The sequence below is a fragment of the Leopardus geoffroyi genome, chromosome A2 (genome assembly GCF_018350155.1).
Source record: "Leopardus geoffroyi isolate Oge1 chromosome A2, O.geoffroyi_Oge1_pat1.0, whole genome shotgun sequence".
NCBI classification, from domain to species: domain Eukaryota; kingdom Metazoa; phylum Chordata; class Mammalia; order Carnivora; family Felidae; genus Leopardus; species Leopardus geoffroyi.
The window spans coordinates 102,236,770-102,252,401 of record NC_059331.1 but is presented as its reverse complement, the minus strand read 5'-3'; the positions used below and the strand labels follow the sequence as shown (position 1 = coordinate 102,252,401).

The following is a 15,632-nucleotide window of genomic DNA, read 5'->3' as shown; positions in this document are numbered from 1 at the left end:
ATTTACGTAAAATTCAAAAATGTGCAAAACTAACCTACGGTGTGAGAAATCAGATTAGCAGATAACTTTGTGGAAGAGAGAAGATCTAACTGGGAAGGGCATGTGGATGGCTTTTGGGGTATGGGTAATGTTCTGTTTCTTGATCCAAGTAATGGTAACCAGGGTATATTTTTGTGATCATTCAGTTGCATTACTTGTGTTTGGGGCACTTTTCTGTTTAGATGTCATAGTTTGCTAAAAATATTTATTTAAAACAATTTTTTAAATATCATTGAAAAAGTAGGGGCACCTGGGTGGCTCAGTTGGTTAAGTATCCGACTTCGGCTCAGGTCATAATCTCACAGTTTGTGGGTTCGAGCCCCGCATGGGGCTCTGTGCTGACAGCTCAGAGCCTGGAGCCTATTTCAGATCCTGTGTCTCCCTCTCTCTCTGCCCTTCCCCCACTTGTACTCAGTCTCTCTCTCTCTCAAAAATAAAATAAAACATTACAAAAAAATTCTAATATTATTGAAAAAGCAACAAAAAATATCAAGTACCTAAGGAATAAAACTAACTAGAGATATGCAAATCTCTATGGAAGAAACTATGAAACTTTGCTGAACAAAATGAAAGACCTAAAGAAATAGAGATTATCTACTATGTTCATAGCTTAGAAGGATCAATGTTGTATAGATTTAATTTTCAAAATGATCTATAGGCTCAACACAACCTCAATCAAAATACCAACAGTTTCTGTGTATGTGTGTGTGTGCCTGTGTCTGTGTCTGTGTGTGTATGTGTTCTGACAGGCTGATTCTAAGATTTAAATGGAAAAGCTAAAGTCTAAGAATAACCTATATTCTAGACATTCCAAAAAGGAAAGAACAAGGTGTGGGAAGATTTGTTCTGCTGGATATCAACACTTGACATAAAGCTAAGGTAATGAAGGGATCGTTACATTGACGGAAGAATACCCAAATCAACATAGAACAGAGAGAATAGAAACAGACCCTCATACATAAATAAACACTTTATGACAAAAGTACCACTTCAGAGCAGTGAGAATGGGACCATGTTTTCCCTAAATAGTGTTTGGACAATTCAACATATGGAAAAAAACAAAATTGGACCCCATCTCACACCACACAAAAATTGATTTCAAATCTGTTACAGACCTAAGTGTAAAAGGCAAAATAATAATGCTTTTAGAAAATAATATAGCAGAATATCCTTATGATTGTGGATAGAAAATTATTATACAAAGGACAGAAATAACAAAAGAATTTAAATAAAAAGAAAAAAGAGAACCAAAAATCTTAGTAAATCCTATTGTATTCAATTACGAACTCTGTTCATCTAAAGATGCCTTAAGTAAGTGAAAGGCAAGCCATGGGATGAGGGAAAACACTAATTGTAGCAACTATAATCAACAAATATAAGATTCATGTTATATAAAAAAACCTTTTATAAATCAATAAGAAAAAGACAACCTGCTTAAAAATGCACAAAAGCCTTAAAAGAGCACTGTACAAAAAGAGAAAATCCAAATGAATAAAACTAAATATTGGAAAACACCCCTACCTCATTATGTAACCTTGGAAATGTAAATTGAATCCACAATATGATACGACTAACTTGACAATGGAATGGCTAAATTTTTTTTTAATTTAATGTCAAGTGTTTATAAGGATGCTGATGAATGAAAACTGCCAAACATTGCTGATGACAGTATCAATTAGTACAACTGGAAAATAACAGCACTGTTAATAAAGTTGATAATACAAATATCCTATGACCTAGAGATAAACCCCTAGATACATACACAACAAAAATGTGCACTCTGGGCTCAAATACACATACAAGAATGTTCTATAACATCATTATTCATAATAACTCCAAAATCTTTTAAAGTGCCCATCAACAGCACAAAAGATTGTGGAATATTATACAGCAATGAAAATTAATGAACCATGGTACACATCATCATAGTTGAATCTCAGAAACATACTGTTGAAAGAAAACATACACATAAGAGTACTTACTGTACGATTTCATTTATATAAAGCTCAAAAGTGGGTTAAAAGAAGTAAATAAGCCTTCACAGTATTTGGTAATGCATTCTTCATAGATAACACTATAAAGTAAAATTAAGCAAGGAGATGCTAACTACAAAGATCACAGTAAGGATCTCCTCTGGAGCAGGAAAAGGGCTTTGATAAGAAAGAGGTATGTTGTACATATTTTTTGATCTGGGTAGTTTTCACGTGAATATTGTTTCATAGTAATTCATTAAGCTACATGCTTATGCTTTACCTATGGTTTACTTGATATATTTCACTATTTTTTAAAAAGTTATAAAGAGCAAAAAGAAAAACAGAGAAAAAACCTCACCATCCTATACCATCCCATTTATTTCCCTTTCTTCTCTAGTAACACTTGACATTGTTTCTTTTTGTTTTTTTAATACCATGTTTCCAAACACATACAAAAAACTTGAGGATGTTCATGTGCATTGTCTTAAGCCTTACCTAGCATGAAACAACTTGAGGGCAGGGGCCATATCTTTATCTTCCCTAGTATCTTCCAGAACCTCTGCACTATGGTCAGCTCAGACCAGGCACTCAGTACTCAAACATGAAAAGATTTAGAGACTTGATTCACTGGCTGACCAGAATAAATCTCTTCCCAAGGAAAGTTGAAACTCTCCTTTGCCTGCTTCACACTTCCCATATCAAAAATTTGTAACATACACAGAAGCTGATAAGCTTATTAATCATAACCAAAAAAAAAATTGAGGCTCTCAAAGGAAAAAGAAATTGAGAAAAAGAATGGAAGAAGGTGAATTTCCCCTTATTGTATTCTGTCATTTCCTTCTCACTTTCTAGATGATTTCAGAAAACCTAGGCATTACCCCTAATTCCTTTCTGAGTCTGAGAGTAGGAAATATATGTAGTTCCATAGTTTTGCATGGCTTTAGTATTCCTTGAGATAAGAGGCATCACTGTCTATGAAGTATTTGTGACATTCTAATAAAAAGTGTTGTATGAAGTACCTGGGTACCTCTGTCAGTTAAGCAGCCAACTCTTGATTTCGGCTCAGGTCATGATATCACAGTTTTGGAGATGGAGCCGCATGTTGGAGCTGCACTGACAGTGCAGAGCCTGCTTGCCGTTTTCTCTCTCTCTCTCTCTCTGCCCCTCCCCTGCTCTCCCTCTCTCTCAAAATAAAGAAACATTTAAAAAAAAAAGTGTTGTGAGCTTCTAAGAATTAATTCAGCAAAGTTAGATTATATTAAAATAAAGATAGTGAGATTTGGGATAAAGAACTGGATGGTCCCTGGTCCAGACCCCAGATCTATCAGTTCAAAACTGTCTGACATTAGTCAATTGTCCTCTATGAGCCTCAGTTTCCTCACATTTTAAAATGGAGATGATATATTAACTCTCCATCTAGGTTGCTATGAATAGCAGTTAAGATCACACATATAAAAAACAGCAGTAAGTTTACACATATAAAAGGACTTGGTAGATAGAAGGCTCTAAACAAAGGTTCTTTTCTTTCCACCCTCTGCATTTATTGGAGATTGTGATGGGGTTAACCCCCAGTTTGTAAACTTCATTCTTTCTTCGAAACACAGGCTGGTAGACTTGATAAATCAACTAATGGCACAGATGGAAAAAAAAGAAGCATTTTGAATTCAGCCAAAAAGAAATTTAAGAAAGCACAAAGTAAGGGCACTGAAATTTCTTTATAGAAAGAAACCCTGAGAACACAAAATACAAAAAAGTAGAGAACTTACTTTACATGAATAACATACGATATTGATGCATTTGGTCAATGGTCAATTGTTTACAAAGCAATTGTTTACAATTATTTGTAAAGACTTATTTAATTTTTTTTGTAATGTTTTTACTTCTTTTTGAGACAGAGACAGAGCATGAGCAGGGGAGGGGCAGAGAGAGAGAGGGAGACATAGAACCCAAGGCTCCAGGCTCTGAGCTGTCAGCACAGAGCCTGATGAGGGGCTTGAACTCATGAAGTATGAGATCATGACCTAAGCTGAAGTCGGACGCTTAACTGACTGAGCCACCCAGGCACCCCTGTAAAGACTTATTTAAAAATCCCACCCTTGTAATACATCACAATTGTTTCCATATCCCTGAGTGCAGTGATACTATGAATTTCTATTTTTATTTTAGCTATCAGTTAATTAACTATTCAGTCTCAGGAAGGTGTTTGAATCAATTAAATTCCTATAACCATATTAATTTATGTAAACCTACCAATCTCATTATTTCGATTCTAAGTCCACATCTTTTTTGCATTTCAGCAGTTAGAAAAACTAACAAAAATTATTAGATTCACTTGGTCGCCTTTAAAGATTCTATGTTAATCAAGAAAGTCAACATTAGGAATTTTTCTTATTTCTTCCATGATGTTTCTTCCAGATTTGTTAGGGCAACAAATGAAAAAGTAAACCTACCTCATTCCCCAGTGACCTGCTCTATAACATTTTCCCCTAATGAGATTTGAGATCATCTCTGGTTCCATCTTGCTTACTGGGTAATATTTGTTCTGGCCAGTGCCCCAGATATCTGGACTCCAAATATCACATTTGTGCTTAGTCTGGTCACCTAGAAGGCTTTCCTTTCTCCCCCATGGAACTTCACAGTACAGCTCCCCTACACTGTCCCCTCCAAAGAAACTCCCCACTGCACCAAGTCCTCAACGACAGCCATCTTTGGAACTCCATCCTACCACATGCATAACCATCTATCATCTTGATTTGCTCACTATCATGGGTTTGTCCTATGTCCCTAACTACATCGTAAGTTCTTCCAAAACAAGCCTGTCTTCCCAACAACTTCTAACATAGTTCTTGGCACCTAATAGGCTTGTTGAGAGGGGAGGACAATAGAGGATAAAGAATGTCTGAATTAAATAGGCTGATCCAAAACTACCAAATGCTAAACGCATCTTTAATCACCATGTGGCCCATCCATAAAAAATCACAACAGGTGGAGAGAGTGGAGGGTGCAAGCACAAACGCACACAGAGAAGCCCCTATAATCTTCTTTGCAGAAGAAGTTCTGTTTTGCTTTGTTTTGTTTGACAAACTATATATTGTTGATCTTTTCATCTTTCCTAGTATGAGAGATGAAAAAGGATATTGTTGTTTACTGTGTTGCCAGAAAGCTAACAAGGCTGCCTTATCCACTGGCTTCCAGTGGGTTCCAATGCCGAGCAGTGAGGTCAGGGTAGTTATTCCTCCACCTCCCTCCCTGAGGGGTCCCCCCAGGCTAGCTGCATCTTCCCACCAAAGGCCTTGGCAGCCCTGTTCACATAGCCTCACCATGTCTATGTCCTGATAACTCAGTCCCCTCACCTCACCCCTGGTTCTCGATGGCACTGCACTCAGTGCTTTTCCCACACCCTGCTCATACATCTGCAAAACTCTCTTCAAATTACCCAATTTGAATGGACTGTTTCCTGTAAGGACCAGAGGTGACTTGAGAATCATGATGTCCAAAGAAAAAGAATAAATACAATGATTTCTAGGCAGAGAGACAGCAACAACACAGGCCCTAAAGCAGGAGATGCAGTATTCAAGGAACAGCATGTAGTCCAGGAGGGCTGGAGAAGAGGAAAGATTAAGAAGAGATGAACCTAAAGAGAAAGCAAAGGCCAGATAATTCAGGGATTTGATAGCATTATAAAGACTTGACTATTTACTTTGGGTGACCATTGGAGAGTTTAGAGGACATAAATTATCTAAGTTTTCTTTTTAGCAGGATGATTCTGGAAGCTGTATTAACAATAAACTGCGAAGGGCCACGTTAAAACAGAGTGATCAATCTGGAGGCTACTGCATTATTCTGCCCTTGATGTAATCTTAGTGGGTTGGCCTGAGCAGGTGGAAGTGGCAAAAGTGCTTGGATTCTGAACATATTTTACAAATAAAACCGTCAGAATTTGCTGACAGAAGTGAAATCTCCTTTCCTGCATTATGTTTCTTCCTAGAACTTATCACTTTCTAACACACGACAAATTTAACTCTCAGTGTTTTAACTGAGCCTCTAGCAGAAAGGAGAGCTCCATAAAGGTGGGGAAATTTGTTGTCTGTTTTGTTCACTGCTCTACCCCCAACGCCTAATACACAGTAGGCACTCAAATAAATGTTAACTGAATTGATTCATCTGAAGAATTTTAATAATTCAATCTAGATATTTTACTCTTGTCATGTACCGCTCCTTTTGTGGACATTAATTACAGGTCTGATGTTACTATTCCACTATACATAACTTGCTACAGTGAATCCACTTTAAATTGATCTACGTTGTTTAGAAAGTGCCACCTAGATTACTTCTATAGTTTAGTACTCCTATTCTTATAATTGATGTATAAACACACAGCTGTTAATGTGCCAGACATGGAATTAAGTCATTGCTGACTTCTAATGCACTTGATTTAATTGGCATGAATGTCATGGAGGCATATTTGCAAGGGCAGATGGTATAACAACTACTCTTGTATTGAGGTAATGTGCCTGCTCTTTATTTTGAGGGTATGATCTATTGATAAAGCTGCTTTGATGCAGCCATTCTGATGGCAAGATAATATGATGACACCAATCTGAGGAAATGGGTTTGAAGCAGGAACATTGTAACACTACCTAAAAACAAACCATCAGATTTCTACCTTTCATTTTCCACCAAGTGATGAGTTTCATTCCACCTGGGGGGCTCAGTCGTTTACGTGGCTGACTCTTGATTTTGGATCAAGTGATGATCTCGCAGTTCGTGGGATTGAGTCCCATGTCGGGGTCTGAGCTGACAGCATGGAGCCTACCTGGCATTCTCTCTCTCTGCCCCTCCCCTGCCCACACTCTTTCTTTAAATAAATAAATACATACATGAATAAATAAATAAATAAATAAATAAATAAATACATTTAAAAAAACACAAAGTGTAGCTATAGAAATAAGAAACTAGAACCAAAGCAAAACTCTAAAAGATTATGATTATTTATAGGCATTGAATTTTTTCCAAAAATACAGAGTTTGCTGTAGAAAGCCCTTAAAGTACATACATGATGCTAATATTGCTCAGTGCCACACTATAGAATTTGAGGTGGAAGACTCATGATTATCTCATTTATTCTAATTAATCTCACCACTATTATGTCCAAAGACCCATGCAGTCAGAATGAATGTCTCCCTCCTCCATATTCCTCTATAATTTTGTATGCAATGCTGCAGTGGGCTATCACTATTCCCCATTCTTACCAAACTGATAAAATGTGACATGAATCAGAAGTTACATTCCTCAAAGTGTGTTAGGCTCTAAGTCTTGAGAGAACACCCCAGTCTTATTTCCTTTCTTCTTTATCTTCTTCAACTATCCCAAGGAACTTAAATCGCATCTATCAGGGAAGACCAGAGATACCATTTTTACATAATGGTTTAATAAAAGTGGTATCAACTGAAAAAAATTACACTACAGACCTATTTAATTAACTCAGGGCATTGAAAATACAAAAAAAAAAATCCCTTAAACATGCAACTATGAGAGGTCAAAGCAATTCCTTGTACTATAATCATGTAAGTTTAGAATTTGCTTAATCCCAGCTAAGTGCTTATAGTTAATTTAAGAAGATTAGTTTATTCCATAGATTTCGTGCATTAGCCAAGAATAATGAAATGGCAATAATTCTACCATATGGAGAAGTGCATTTATGAGACTGTTTGGCAATTTATCTGACAAATATTGGTGAAGCACCTACTAGGTGCCAGGCACTGTTCTATATGCTGGGAAAACAAAGGTAAACCAGACAGACAAAGTGCTTGATATCATGGAGATATCTTAGGAGTTTGGGGGACAGGAAGTAAACAGGTAAATAAACCAATTTACAACATAATTATGGCAACTGTTAAGGAAAAAACAACAGCGACACAGGACTAGAGTACAATTAGGGGTGTGTGAAGGATAAGGTCGTCAGGAAAGGTTTCTTAGAAGAGGCCATGTTTTAACAGAGATCTCAATTGGCAAGGACAGAAGTAAACACAGATCTGGAGGAAAAATATTCCAGGCTACGGTAAAAGCAGGTTTTAAAACCAGAAGGCAGAAGAAAGGTCCATGTGGCTGAAGAGTGAGCAAGGAGAAGTCATAAGCAGCCAGTGTGAAGAGGGAGGCAGGAAACAAGATAATGTAGAGCCTTAGAGATTCATGGTAAAGAGTCTGGATTTTACTTAAGTGTAATGAGAAGCAGTGGGAGTTTTCTTATATCTTAAAACTTCAGATATAGTGCTATGTACTTAGACTACTGTGTTTCACAAATATGCACTCATTTAATCATTTATTTTTTTAAGTTTATTTATTTATTTTGAGAGACAGAGTGCAAGCGGGGGAGGGTCAGAGAAAAAGAGAGAACCCCAAGTAGGCTCCACATCATCAGCACAGAGCCTGATGTGGGGCTTGAACTCACGAATGGCAAGATCATGACCTGAGCGGAGATCAAGAGTTGGACCCCTAACAGATTGCGCCACCCAGGCGCCCCTCACTTAATCATTTAAACAAGCCAAGGGGTGCCTGGGTGGCGCAGTCAGTTATGTGTCCAACTTTGGCTCAGGTCATGATATCACAGTCTGTGAGTTCAAGCCCTGCTTCAGGTTCTGTGCTAACAGCTAAGATCCTGGAGCCTCCTTCGGATTCTGGCTCTCCCTCTCTCTCTGCCCTCCCCCACTCACATCCTGTCTCTCTCTCTCTCTCTCAAAAATAAACATTTAAAAAAATTTGTAACAAGCCTATAAGATAGATGCTTTACTATCCTTATTTTTTGGATAGTAAACTGAGGAAACTGAGACCCAGAGAGATTTCAGAACATATCATCACACATGCCTGTACATAACATGGCCAGGATAGTAACTAGGACAGACTACAGAACTGATTTATTTATAAAGTTCACTCTGGCTGCAATGTGAAGGAGCAAATGTAGGAGGGCAGGAATAGTCTAGGCCAGAGATGATGGGGCTGGAGATGTCAGTGCAGCACATGAGAACACGGTGTCTTAGTCCTTCCAGGTTGCCACAACAAAGTAACAGTATGTTTGCTTCTACAAAGTGAAGCCTATAAAAGCTGAGAGATTATCTACAAAAAAAGGAAACCAGAAATATGTGACCCACAGACTCAGAAAAATTTCGTTAACCCTTCAGAAGATTACAGAACACTTAACCCCAGAAGATTAGAGAAAAATCTGAGGTCTATACTGCAAAGAAAAAAATTGGTTTTACCCATATATTCACTCCAACCATTTGAAAAAGGCACATAGTACTCTCACTTCATGGTTACTTATGCATTGCCCTATCGCTGTATTGCTCTCTCTGTAGTATCTACAATAGGCAGGCCCTGAGCTAGCAGTCTGGGGGAAAAAAAGCAAATAAGATTTTTAAACTATATTAAATATTAAATTATTGAAAATTGAGGTAAATGTGACACCAGCAACAAACAAGGTTCTGACATGGAGAATAGTAGAGGAACCTACTTAAATAGGGAGGTCGGGGGCACCTGGGTGGCTCAGTCTAGGTTAAGCAGCTGACTCTTGATTTCAGTTCAGGTCATGATCTCACGGTTTGAGCCCCACTTCGGGCTCGTAGGGCTCTGCGCTGACAGCATGAAGCCTGCTTGGGATCCTCTCTCTCCCTCTCTCTGTCCCTCCCCCACTAGCTCATGCATGCTCTCTCTCTCTCTCAAAATAAATAAACTTTAAAAAAGTCAAATAGGGAAGTCAGTGAAGGCCTTTCTGAGAACAAGACATTTGAACTGGGACCCAAAGAAGGACAGAGAAAAGAGTATTCCAGACAGAGGGAAAATACGTGCAAAAGTTCTCATATAGGAGAGATTTTAAAAACACCAGTGCAGAGGCACCTGGGTCGCTCAGTCGGTTAAGCGTCCAACTTCAACTCAGGTCATGATCTCATGGTTCATGACTTCAGAGCCTGCAGCCTGCTTCAGATTCTATGTCTCCCTCTCTCTCTGTCCCTACCCCACTCATGGTCTGTCTCTCTCTCTCTCAAAAATAAAACATTGAAAAAAAATTTTGTAAATAAAAAAAAAAAAATCCACCAGTGCAGATGGGGCTACATGAGGGAGGGTTGAAAGATAAGCAGGGCTTGAAGGTCAGAGTCAAAGACGGGACTTTATTGTTTGCACAACATGAGGCCCTTAGAAGATTTCAAGCATGCCGATGGCATCATCATATTCACTCAGGCAGTCAGTTTAACAATTATACAACAATTACATAACTATACACAGAACATCTACTGTGTGACAGGCACCTGTGCTGGCACATGCATACCCCAGAATTTGGGAAGGAGTAACAGGCCATCCTCTATGCCACTGCTGTGTGTTCCAGAATTCATCCTCTCCTAGACTATGTAGGGGAACACAAATGAGGAAGCAATATTTTAAAAGTACAATGGTTAAGTCTTTCAAATTAACTGTGACTTCTAAATTGCTTAAGAATATAACCTAATCTGGTTCATTCCTACAGTATCTGCAGAATTAAAGGCTCACTGACTCAATTTATGAATGAATAAATGATAGTAAAGCCAACTGCAGTTCTAAATAATAGACACTATAAATGATTCTGGCCTAAAATGGCAAGAGTTCCTGAAGTAAATATTTTGCTACAGTCTCATAAATAATTCAGATTTCTGTTTGAACCAGCTGTCAGTGTTCCTGGGGGAAACTAAACTGAATACACACCTGCCTATAACTCTACTTCCTGTTTCATAAGCCACAGTGGACAAGGGCATAGAGGAAAGAGACGCTCTCCACATTGTCTCTTGTTGGATCCACTTTCTTGTCCACAAACAATCCTAAAACTACAGACAGTAGTTAAGAAGGAGCTGAAGAGGAGGAAATGGGTAGGGAGGGTCTCACCCTTCCAGACTTAAGACCATTTGGACATGTTGTGAAGATGCACACTTCACGGAAATTTCTTCAAATGTGCTGAGTTTCAAGTTTCTTATCTTAGATCATGGGCGAAAAAACAGCAATAGACAGATTAATACAGAGGATCACTGTAAATGTTAAATGTATGAAAACAAAACGAAATAAAAAACAGGCCACTAAGACCGAGACTGGAAAGGAGGGAATTCAGAATAAACCAGATAGCATGGAGAAGGACAAAGCTGGAGGTGGTGGTCACTCTGCACTGGGGAATTTCAAGATTCCACACACCATAAACTGTGGCTATTAAATGGTGGGGGTGAGGGGGGTAGGGGGTGGGGGGAGGCAGGAATATTGAGCATTGCTCACTCATTCTTTCCTGTGTAGAAACTAAGAGCTGTCCGGAAGGAACCAAACCAAAACTTCACTTACTTACACTTTAGGCTCTCCCAGGAATGCATTCTTAAACCAGTCAATCAGGAATTACCTGATCAGCACGGGGAAAGCGATCCTGCCAGAGCCAAAGCCTTTCTGCTTGGTATAAATTCCTGGTTCCTGTGCCCTCCACGTATAAAAATCTTTCAGTTTGTGCAGCTCCTTGGAGCTCCCTTCTATCGGCTAGATTGGAAGCTGTCTGATTTGAATCCATTTTTGCTCAAATAAACTATTAAAATTTGTAACGCGCCTCAGTTTATCTTTTACCAGCTCCAGATCAGAAGAGGGACCTGAAGGACACTCCCAACAGCCCCAGGAGCCCCAGGACACAGGTACCTGTTGAGCTCCTTGAAGGCGCAGCGTTCTTGCTGTCTCTGGAGGACACGGTAAGTCCCTCTAGGACAGCTTCTGTCAGGAGCCTTCAGACTTGGAGGTCCAAGAACCAGCTGAAGCCAGTCTGCATCAAACTTGGAAACCGGACCGGCTCCGGGTACGGCCGGGGTCCCACTTGGGAACCGGGTGAGCTCTAGGAACGGCCTGGGTCCCACTTGGAAACCGGACCTGGTTCAGGGACCGCCTGGGTCCAACCTGGAAACCGGACCGGCTCCGGGAACGGCCTGGGTCCCACTTGGAAACCGGACCGGGTTCAGGGACGGCCTGGGTCCCACTTGGAAACCGGACCGGCTCCGGGGACGGCCTGGGTCCCACCTGGAAACCGGACCGGCTCCGGGAACGGCCTGGGTCCCACTTGGAAACCGGACCGGGTTCAGGGACGGCCTGGGTCCCACTTGGAAACCGGACTGGCTCCGGGGATGGCCTGGGTCCCACTTGGAAACCGGACCGGGTTCAGGGACGGCCTGGGTCCCACTTGGAAACCGGACCGGCTCCGGGGACGGCCTGGGTCCCACCTGGGAACCAGACCGGGTTCAGGGACAGCCTGGGTCCCACTTGGGAACCGGATGAGCTCTAGGAACGACTTGGGTCCCACTTGGAAATCGGACCGGGTTCAGGGACGACCTTGGTCCCACCTGGGAACCAGACTGGGTTCAGGGAACGCCTGGGTCCCACCTGGAAACCGGACCGGCTCCGGGGACGGCCTGGGTCCCACCTGGAAACCGGACCAGGTGCATTCACGGCCTGGGCCTCTCTTCGAAACCGGATTAGGTCTGAAGTCAGGCTGGATCCAACTTAAACTGAACTGAGTCTAGTATGAGGCCTCAGGTGAACAAAATTTTAAGGCTGAAGAAGTAGGATAACCTTACCAACCATTATCTTGAAATTCAGTGGCCAGCGGAGAACCTTAAACCTAGATAAGTCTTGAGGTGCCATAGAGATAAAGGTGTCTCAGCCAGGTACTCACTGTAAAAGGTAGAGGAAAAATAATTTTTCCTCCTCTACAGGTTCTGGTGACCAGGACATCCCACTCCCTCCAAAGCCTGCAGCCAGGATCCTTGGAAAACTGGCAGAAGCCAGCAGAAGTGTAAGTATTCTTACCAGTCAGCTCTCCCAGATGTCTATTTGTGGTGCCTGATCGAGAAAGGAAGGTAAAATTTCATGTCCTTCTTTATCTTTATTAATGTTTATTTTTGAGAGAGAGACAGAGCGCCAGCAGGGGAGGGGCAGAGAGAGAGGAGACACAGAATGTGAAGCAGGCTCCAGGCTCTGAGCTGCCACCACAGAGCCCAACGGTGGGGCTCAAACCCAAGAACCAGGAGATCGTGACTTGAGCTGAGGTCTGAAGCTTAACCAATGGAGCCACCCAGGCACCCATCATATCATTCTTTTACAAATTCAGATTGGCAGGGAAAAAAAATCTTTGCATTGTGACTGGTCAGTTTGCTCTCAAGTGCCCATTGGTTGTTAATCCTTCCTCAGAACAGCGATTACCTTATTTGCCTCATTTTCTGTCATGAGAACTTGGTTTGTCAGCCATCAGGTTGGGGGCCCCCCAAAATATGGCCAAACAGACATGTTGCCTCCCATTTGCAACTAGATACAGCTGACAAATGTGGGTTGCACTCCACTTGCTTCTAGGGTCCTACTAACTATTGCCAGATCTCAGTGGAACTGAGGGTTTTTTCCCCCCTGGGTTATCTTTTGTAGAGACTCTGGATCTTGAGAGGATATTATCTTTTGTACCCTCTTTGGGATCACCTTTTGCATCCACAGGGTTGTTCAATACTGCCAGGAATCTTACTGTTTGTCCTGGCTGAAATCTTACGATTCAAATTGATTTTTGCACAAATAAACTCTTAAAATTTTTAATATGCTTCAGTTTGCTTTTTAACAGCCTGCACTAATGGAGACAATTGTATGACAGCCGCATAATCCTCCATGCCCGGGGGGCGGGTAAGACACAAGAGCTCTGTTTATAGTACTGCATTTAAAATATTACCAAATTATCATTCACTGAAAAATATGTTGTTTATTCACCTCCTTAATCATAATTTAAAAAAAACTCATAATATAAAAAATAAATTAGAGAGACAAAATCTGAACTAGAAGACCTCCGTTTGGCCCTTGGACCATTATCTCAATGAAAAGGCAGCCATTTTAAAAAACCAGCCTTACCAAGCTCTGGGAAAACTTGAAGGCATCTAAAAAAGTCATTAGCATATCCAGCCACCAGGTGTCACCATTGGTTTAAGCAAATGTGCTCTATCTAGCTCTAGGCTAATTCATAGTTTTGGATCTCTGCAACATTAGATGGCATCTCACCTTGACAATTGTTGAAACAGGCTCCAGTTAGTTCCAACCTATTTATGGAGAAATTAGAACTCATTCTAGCAACTTCAAACTTCCTTTCTCGTGCTTTCATGTATTTTTATTAAATAGAAAAAATAAATGAAACCAGCTCAGTAATGCCCTTTAGACTAGTAAACTACAATTAGGAAGAATTATATGAAAACAGTTGTCTGTGTCACAGGGGTAAGATTCAGGTAACAGTGTTTGCTCACCGTTTCCCCTTTTAAAACTGTACTCTCCCATACTGCCCGTTGAAACATCTTCACAAAGGGAAAAGGAGTGGGGAAGAACTTGCCAATTGAGGTCCAATTAAAATGTGTTCTTTTTAGGCAGATGATATTTAGATAATAGTCCCTAGGAAGGCAGTTCATATTCTGAAATTTACAAATGATTTTTTCAATGTATGGGTGTATCCAGGATTCCTTAGTTTCTCTATTTTTTGATTAATATAAAGTTTAAGTGTTAATATCTTTTGTTGCTAATCCTTGGCTTCTCTATAGATTGACAAGTAGTCTGCCATTTATACAAATCCATTTTCTGTCCAACAAGACTCCTTCTGTATCCTCACCCTCATTCAAATATTCCAACAAGCAATTCTTTTAAATTCCTACCTCCTTCCATCTCATGACTACTGCCTTCTCAGGGAGAAAACATCGGATAGATTTCTGTTACCTAAAGATACTGCAAAGATATCTTGGCAGTTCCTCACTACATAGAAACCATCAGTATTGGTTTTCCCACTACAAATGTAAATCTTGAAACAAGAAACAATACATGATAAGAGCAAAGGCCAAAGGGGAAAGCAATGAAGTGTGTGTCTGAGATTGGAAGGAAGAAAATACCAAGTAAGAATTTACCCCTGGCTTGTTCTTATTAAATCACATGATTCTGGCATTGTGTTTTTTATAGCCCCATGATTTTGTTTTTCTTTTATTTGGCAAACAAAATTAAACTCACTATTCAAACAAAATGACATGAAATTGTGTGAGCCAAGATGAACAAAAATGCACAGTTGATTTATTTAAGTTCCAGGAATAATAGTCAATGAGTTTGAATAAAATGTGCTGCTAAAAACAGGACATTAAAGATAATTTAAATATATTCAGTGCAGTCATTCATTCTAGTTTCATGCACGTTAAGTAGGTTTTTTATCTCTAAGGTGCCATCAACGGAACTCTCAGACATTCAAAATACCAGTATTATATCATTAACACATTTCTGGTCAATGAGTTGAGTAATGTAGAACTTATGAAAATATGTATTGCCATTCTCTTTCAAATGAGCTGCATATTACATCCATTAACATAACTATATTGATCTAATTTCATTATTTTCAGTAGAGTGCAGTTTGGAAATATAAAATTGACAAATGAGAGCCAAATGAAGAGGGGGCTAACATCAAAGATCATAAATTACAAAACATCAAAAAAGAATATCTTTGTAATTGCCATAATGTGGAAGTGTTAAATAGCATGCATTTAGTTTTTTAAAAAAGAGAAAATCTTACATGTTTTAACCATTTTA

The 15,632-nt window shown here is 39.8% G+C and overlaps 2 long non-coding RNA genes across 2 annotated transcripts in view; one reads left to right on the top strand and one right to left on the bottom strand.

The window, feature by feature from the left end:
* Nucleotides 1-12,144, bottom strand: part of LOC123606478 — an 85,692-nt gene extending 73,548 nt beyond the window's left edge. Inside the window, exon 1 of the long non-coding RNA XR_006716306.1 lies at nt 11,700-12,144. This is a non-coding gene — a long non-coding RNA (uncharacterized LOC123606478). The remainder of the gene's footprint in view (nt 1-11,699) is intronic.
* The window catches only part of LOC123606480, a 26,742-nt gene continuing 22,382 nt past the window's right edge, over nt 11,273-15,632 (top strand). Inside the window, exons 1-2 of the long non-coding RNA XR_006716310.1 lie at nt 11,273-11,749; nt 12,764-12,843. This is a non-coding gene — a long non-coding RNA (uncharacterized LOC123606480). The remainder of the gene's footprint in view (nt 11,750-12,763; nt 12,844-15,632) is intronic.